Genomic DNA, 8,483 nt, shown 5'->3' with positions numbered 1-8,483 from the left:
TGAGGCTGATGGCCAGGGAGAGGAAGACAGCTGGGTGCAGGTGAGGCTGTTGGCCAGGGAGAGGAAGACAGCTGGGTCTATGTGAGGCTGATGGCCAGGGAGAGGAAGACAGCTGGGTGCAGGTGAGGCTGATGGCCAGGGAGAGGAAGACAGCTGGGTCTATGTGAGGCTGATGGCCAGGGAGAGGAAGACAGCTGGGTGCAGGTGAGGCTGATGGCCAGGGAGAGGAAGACAGCTGGGTCTATGTGAGGCTGATGGCCAGGGAGAGGAAGACAGCTGGGTGCAGGTGAGGCTGTTGGCCAGGGAGAGGAAGACAGCTGGGTCTATGTGAGGCTGATGGCCAGGGAGAGGAAGACAGCTGGGTGCAGGTGAGGCTGATGGCCAGGGAGAGGAAGACAGCTGGGTCTATGTGAGGCTGATGGCCAGGGAGAGGAAGACAGCTGGGTGCAGGTGAGGCTGTTGGCCAGGGAGAGGAAGACAGCTGGGTCTATGTGAGGCTGATGGCCAGGGAGAGGAAGACAGCTGGGTCTAGGTGAGGCTGAGGGCCAGGGAGAGGAAGACAGCTGGGTGTAGGTGAGGCTGATGGCCAGGGAGAGGAAGACAGCTGGGTCTAGGTGAGGCTGAGGGCCATGGAGGCAGCTGGGTCTAGGTGAGAATGAGGGCCAGGGAGACAGCTGGGTCTAGGTGAGGCTGATGGCCAGGGAGAGGAAGACAGCTGGGTCTAGGTGAGGCTGAGGGCCATGGAGACAGCTGGGTCTAGGTGAGAATGAGGGCCAGGGAGACAGCTGGGTCTAGGTGAGGCTGATGGCCAGGGAGAGGAAGACATCTGGGTCTAGGTGAGGCTGAGGGCCATTAGACAGCTGGGTCTAGGTGAGGATGAGGGCCATTAGACAGCTGGGTCTAGGTGAGGATGAGGGCCAGGGAGACAACTGGGTCTAGCTGAAGCCGAGGGCCATTAGACAGCTGGGTCTAGGTGAGGCTGAGGGCCAGGGAGACAACTGGGTCTAGCTGAAGCCGAGGGCCATTAGACAGCTGGGTCTAGGTGAAGCCGAGGGCCAGGGAGACAACTGGGTCTAGCTGAAGCCGAGGGCCATTAGACAGCTGGGTCTAGGTGAGGCTGAGGGCCAGGGAGACAACTGGGTCTAGCTGAAGCCGAGGGCCATTAGACAGCTGGGTCTAGGTGAAGCCGAGGGCCAGGGAGACAACTGGGTCTAGCTGAAGCCGAGGGCCATTAGACAGCTGGGTCTAGGTGAGGCTGAGGGCCAGGGAGACAACTGGGTCTAGCTGAAGCCGAGGGCCATTAGACAGCTGGGTCTAGGTGAAGCCGAGGGCCAGGGAGACAACTGGGTCTAGCTGAAGCCGAGGGCCATTAGACAACTGGGTCTAGCTGAAGCCGAGGGCCAGGGAGAGGAAGACAACTGGGTCTAGCTGAAGCCGAGGGCCAGGGACAGGAAGTTTTGGAATTCAGGGCAGCAGTCAGAAGAAAACAAGAAGGGTCAGACACAGAGTGCAGACATCCTAGTGTGTCAGACACAACCAAATCAACACACACACAGAGTAGCCGTGCTCTGCCCGTCACCAGGGCAGCAGAAACACTCCCCAGGGGGACAAACAATATTCCTTGCAGGTTGACAACAGGACGTTACACACGCAGTGACATTCCTGTACGAATATAACGGAAACCTCAACCCTGGTGTTATCCAAGCCTGGACTCCAGCTGACCCCAAACCACCACTGTAACACAATGTATACGTACAGCAGCAGAAACATCGGTGGGATTTCATTCCCCCGGGCCTTGTCAATGCTTCAATGCCTTAGAGATTGTACTATACACCTCAAGTAGAATTTTCCTTCAGAGACCCCCCCTGCTACAAGACAGGTGATCACTTTCACAACCCACCCACAGTATCCAGGCCTGCATACTGGATCCTCATACTGGATGGATATGCAATATGTGCGAATGTCTACACATAAGGGAGTCTGTCGGCAGATGAGTAGGGCATCACATGATTATGTTGCAGTGCAATAAGACCAGGTGTTGGGAACTGCCCCCCCCCCAAAAAAAAAATGTTTAAAAAAAATAGGCACAACATATGATTTACAACCGTCGATTAATATTTAAAAGTTCTTTTAAAAACAATCTGTGTAAAACGTTTAATTTATTACATGTATTATTCATCTGTTATGAATACATTAAAAACCATATAGTGAACTATGGGCTCCCGGGTGGTGCAGCGATCCAAGGCACTGCATCTCCCTATCCCCAGCGTCGTCCGGGTTTGGCCGGTGTCGGCCCGTCATTGTAAATAACAATTTGTTCTTAACTGACTTGTCTAGTTAAATAAGGTTAAATAAAACATGTATTAAATTACAGCAAGATATGAAATGCACTATTCCTCATGCGTGCGATAAGGATATATTTTATGAATTCATTTATGAGTAGGTAGATGCTGTACAGTACATGTCTGCTTCTCAAAAGGCACCCTATTCCCTACTGTGTGCCCTACCAGTGCCCTACTGTTGACCAAGGGCCCTGGTCAAGACTAGTGCACTATATTTGGGACACATTCAAGCCTGTCTCTCTAGCCACTCTCAGACACCAGGCATCTCTATCCATCTATAATAACCTGTCACTACACTCCCAGACACCAGGCATCTCTATCCATCTATAATAACCTGTCACTACACTCCCAGACACCAGGCATCTCTATCCATCTATAATAACCTGTCACTCCCAGACACCAGGCATCACTATCCATCTATAATAACCTGTCACTACACTCCCAGACACCAGGCATCTCTATCCATCTATAATAACCTGTCATCCATCACTCCCAGACACCAGGCATCTCTATCCATCTATAATAACCTGTCACTCCCAGACCCCAGGCATCTCTATCCATCTATAATAACCTGTCACTCCCAGACACCAGGCATCTCTATCCATCTATAATAACCTGTCACTACACTCCCAGACACCAGGCATCTCTATCCATCTATAATAACCTGTCACTCCCAGACACCAGGCATCTCTATCCATCTATAATAACCTGTCCTCCCAGACACCAGGCATCTCTATCCATCTATAATACACTCCCAGACACCAGGCATCTCTATCCATCTATAATAACCTGTCAGGCATCTATCCTATCTATAATAACCTGTCACTCTATAATAACCTGTCACTCCCAGACACCAGGCATCTCTATCCATCTATAATAACCTGTCACTCCCAGACACCAGGCATCTCTATCCATCTATAATAACCTGTCACTACACTCCCAGACACCAGGCATCACTATCCATCTATAATAACCTGTCACTCCCAGACACCAGGCATCTCTATCCATCTATAATAATAACCTCCCAGACACCAGGCATCTCTATCCATCTATAATAACCTGTCACTCCCAGACACCAGGCATCTCTATCCATCTATAACCTGTCAACCCAGACACCAGGCATCTCTATCACTAACCTGTCACTCCCAGACACCAGGCATCTCTATCCATCTATAATAACCTGTCACTCCCAGACACCAGGCATCTCTATCCATCTATAATAACCTGTCACTACACTCCCAGACACCAGGCATCACTATCCATCTATAATAACCTGTCACTCCCAGACACCAGGCATCTCTATCCATCTATAATAACCTGTCACTCCCAGACACCAGGCATCTCTATCCATCTATAATAACCTGTCACTCCCAGACACCACACTCCCAGACACCAGGCATCTCTATCCATCTATAATAACCTGTCACTCCCAGACACCAGGCATCTCTATCCATCTATAATAACCTGTCACTCCCAGACACCAGGCATCTCTATCCATCTATAATAACCTGTCACTCCCAGACACCAGGCATCTCTATCCATCTATAATAACCTGTCACTCCCAGACACCAGGCATCTCTATCCATCTATAATAACCTGTCACTCCCAGACACCAGGCATCTCTATCCATCTATAATAACCTGTCACTCCCAGACACCAGGCATCTCTATCCATCTATAATAACCTGTCACTCCCAGACACCAGGCACTATCCCACCTGACTCCCAGACACCAGGCATCTCTATCCATCTATAATAACCTGTCACTACACTCCCAGACACCAGGCATCTCTATCCATCATCACTACACTCCCAGACACCAGGCTCTATCCATCTATAATAACCTGTCACTACACTCCCAGACACCAGGCATCTCTATCCATCTATAATAACCTGTCACTCACTCCCAGACACCAGGCATCTCTATCCATCTATAATAACCTGTCACTCCCAGACACCAGGCATCTCTATCCATCTATAATAACCTGACACCAGGCATCTCTATCATCTATAATAACCTGTCACTCCCAGACACCAGGCATCTCTATCCATCTATAATAACCTGTCACTCCCAGACACCAGGCATCTCTATCCATCTATAATAACCTGTCACTACACTCCCAGACACCAGGCATCTCTATCCATCTATAATAACCTGTCACTACACTCCCAGACACCAGGCATCTCTATCCATCTATAATAACCTGTCACTCCCAGACACCAGGCATCTCTATCCATCTATAATAACCTGTCACTCCCAGACACCAGGCATCTCTATCCATCTATAATAACCTGTCACTCCCAGACACCAGGCATCTCTATCCATCTATAATAACCTGTCACTCCCAGACACCAGGCATCTCTATCCATCTATAATAACCTGTCACTCCCAGACACCAGGCATCTCTATCCATCTATAATAACCTGTCACTCCCAGACACCAGGCATCTCTATCCATCTATAATAACCCTCTATCCAGACACCAGGCATCTCTATCCATCTATAATAACCTGTCACTATCCATCTATAATAACCTCCCAGACACCAGGCATCTCTATCCATCTATAATAACCTGTCACTCCCAGACACCAGGCATCTCTATCCATCTATAATAACCTGTCACTACATCTATAATAACCCAGACACCAGGCATCTCTATCCATCTATAATAACCTGTCACTCCCAGACACCAGGCATCTCTATCCATCTATAATAACCTGTCACTCCCAGACACCAGGCATCTCTATCCATCTATAATAACCTGTCACTCCCAGACACCAGGCATCTCTATCCATCTATAATAACCTGTCCCAGACACCAGGCATCTCTATCCATCTATAATAACCTGTCACTCCCAGACACCAGGCATCTCTATCCATCTATAATAACCTGTCACTCCCAGACACCAGGCATCTCTATCCATCTATAATAAACCAGACACCAGGTCACATCTATAATAACCTGTCCCAGACACCAGGCATCTCTATCCATCTATAATAACCTGTCACTCCCAGACACCAGGCATCATCTATCCATCTATAATAACCTATCCATCTATACACTCCCAGACACCAGGCATCTCTATCCATCTATAATAACCTGTCACTCCCAGACACCAGGCATCTCTATCCATCTATAATAACCTGTCACTCCCAGACACCAGGCATCTCTATCCATCTATAATAACCTGTCACTTCCCAGACACCAGGCACTATCCATCTATAATAACCCAGACACAGGCATCTCTATCCATCTAGGCATCTCTATCCATCTATAATAACCTGTCACTCCCAGACACCAGGCATCTCTATCCATCTATAATAACCTGTCACTCCCAGACACCAGGCATCTCTATCCATCTATAATAACCTGTCACTCCCAGACACCAGGCATCTCTATCCATCTATAATAACCTGTCACTACACTCCCAGACACCAGGCATCTCTATCCATCTATAATAACCTGTCACTCCCAGACACCAGGCATCTCTATCCATCTATAATAACCTGTCACTCCCAGACACCAGGCATCTCTATCCATCTATAATAACCTGTCACTCCCAGACACCAGGCATCTCTATCCATCTATAATAACCTGTCACTCCCAGACACCAGGCATCTCTATCCATCTATAATAACCTGTCACTACACTCCCAGACACCAGGCATCTCTATCCATCTATAATAACCTGTCACTATCCATCTAACCCAGACACCAGGCATCTCTATCCATCTATAATAACCTGTCACTCCCAGACACCAGGCATCACTATCCATCTATAATAACCTGTCACTCCCAGACACCAGGCATCTCTATCCATCTATAATAACCTGTCATCCCAGACACCAGGCATCTCTATCCATCTATAATAACCTGTCACTCCCAGACACCAGGCATCTCTATCCATCTATAATAACCTGTCACTCCCAGACACCAGGCATCCTATCCATCTATAATAACCTGTCACTCCCAGACACCAGGCATCTCTATCCATCTATAATAACCTGTCACTCCCAGACACCAGGCATCTCTATCCATCTATAATAACCTGTCACTCCCAGACACCAGGCATCTCTATCCATCTATAATAACCTGTCACTCCCAGACACCAGGCATCTCTATCCATCTATAATAACCTGTCACTCCCAGACACCAGGCATCTCTATCCATCTATAATAACCTGTCACTCCCAGACACCAGGCATCTCTATCCATCTATAATAACCTGTCACTCCCAGACACCAGGCATCTCTATCCATCTATAATAACCTGTCACTACACTCCCAGACACCAGGCATCTCTATCCATCTATAATAACCTGTCACTCCCAGACACCAGGCATCTCTATCCATCTATAATAACCTGTCACTCCCAGACACCAGGCATCTCTATCCATCTATAATAAGTCATCCCAGACACCAGGCATCTCTATCCATCTATAATAACCTGTCACTCCCAGCATCTCTATCCATCTATAATAACCTGTCACTACACTCCCAGACACCAGGCATCTCTATCCATCTATAATAACACCAGACATCTCTATCCATCTATAATAACCTGTCACTCCCAGACACCAGGCATCTCTATCCCATCTATAATAACCTGTGTACATAAGCATAGGAACACACACACACATGCACGTATGCACACACATAGAAAAACTCCACACGAGCCTTGGTGTTACTATGCTCATGGATTAGTGGTCTCTTTCACACTATTCTTCAAATCACGTCTCTCTGTACAAGCACAGGCAATCAACATCAGCTTCCACGTGTCAGATAATGTCTCTCTTAGTCTACTGCAAGATGATATCTCTCACTTTCTCCTCTGCAGTAAAAGGCTGACTGTGGAGTGTCATGGTTTTATCTGCCTACAAGACACTCTGAACTGTGGAGTGTCATGGTTTTATCTGCCTACAAGACACTCTGAACTGTGGAGTGTCATGGTTTTATCTGCCTACAACAAGACACTCTGAACTGTGGAGTGTTATGGTATTATCTGCCTACAACAAGACACTCTGAACTGTGGAGTGTCATGGTTTTATCTGCCTACAACAAGACACTCTGAACTGTGGAGTGTCATGGTATTATCTGCCTACAACAAGACACTCTGAACTGTGGAGTGTCATGGTTTTATCTGCCTACAAGACACTCTGAACTGTGGAGTGTTATGATATTATCTGCCTACAAGACACTCTGAACTGTGGAGTGTCATGGTTTTATCTGCCTACAAGACACTCTGAACTGTGGAGTGTCATGGTTTTATCTGCCTACAAGACACTCTGAACTGTGGAGTGTTATGATATTATCTGCCTACAACAAGACACTCTGAACTGTGGAGTGTCATGGTTTTATCTGCCTACAAGACACTCTGAACTGTGGAGTGTTATGGTTTTATCTGCCTACAAGACACTCTGAACTGTGGAGTGTCATGGTTTTATCTGCCTACAAGACACTCTGAACTGTGAGGTGTTATGATATTATCTGCCTACAACAAGACACTCTGAACTGTGGAGTGTCATGGTTTTATCTGCCTACAACAAGACACTCTGAACTGTGGAGTGTCATGGTATTATCTGCCTACAACAAGACACTCTGAACTGTGGAGTGTCATGGTTTTATCTGCCTACAAGACACTCTGAACTGTGGAGTGTCATGGTTTTATCTGCCTACAAGACACTCTGAACTGTGGAGTGTTATGGTACTATCTGCTTACAACTCTGGATGAGACCTAAAGAGGAGAAAAGAGGAAAGGGGGAGGAGGAGAGGTAAGAGGGGAGAGGAGAGGTATAGGAGATGGCTGGCTGAGACCTGTACATATGACAGGGAGGGGAGAAATAGACGGCCTCCTTAAGGAGCTTACTGAGAGAGTGAGAGAGAGAGAGAGAGGAGAAAGAGAGAGAGGGAGAGGAGAGAGAGAGAGAGAGAGAGAGAGAGAGGAGAGAGAGAGAGAGAGAGAGAGGAGAGTGAGAGGTAAGGAGAGCTTACTGAGACCTGTAAGAGAGCGAGAGAGAGAGAGAGAGAGAGAGAGAGAGAGAGAGAGAGAGAGAGAGAGAGAGAAAGGAGAGAGAGAGATAGAGAGAGAGAAAGAGAGAGAGAGAGAGAGAGAGAGAGAGAGAGAGAGAGAGAGAGAGAGAGAGAGA

At 47.6% G+C, this 8,483-nt stretch overlaps 1 long non-coding RNA gene across 13 annotated transcripts; it reads right to left on the bottom strand.

Annotated features, from left to right (window-relative positions):
* Window positions 1–3,730: 3,730 nt before the first annotated feature.
* LOC127913866 (uncharacterized) lies at window positions 3,731–6,728 on the bottom strand. Of its 13 annotated transcripts, none has more exons than XR_008087024.1 (5): window positions 6,657–6,728; window positions 6,082–6,169; window positions 5,666–5,978; window positions 4,403–4,764; window positions 3,731–4,026 (listed from the first exon to the last, which is right to left on the bottom strand). It is a non-coding gene; the product is annotated as an uncharacterized LOC127913866 (long non-coding RNA). The 13 variants fall into 13 exon arrangements; XR_008087012.1 differs by having other exon boundaries at window positions 6,344–6,725; XR_008087013.1 differs by having other exon boundaries at window positions 4,447–4,764; window positions 6,344–6,725.
* Between the last annotated feature and the right edge of the window lie 1,755 nt (window positions 6,729–8,483).

This window comes from Oncorhynchus keta, chromosome 30 (genome assembly GCF_023373465.1).
Source record: "Oncorhynchus keta strain PuntledgeMale-10-30-2019 chromosome 30, Oket_V2, whole genome shotgun sequence".
Lineage (NCBI taxonomy): Eukaryota > Metazoa > Chordata > Actinopteri > Salmoniformes > Salmonidae > Oncorhynchus > Oncorhynchus keta.
This window is presented reverse-complemented; position numbering and strand designations above follow the sequence as displayed.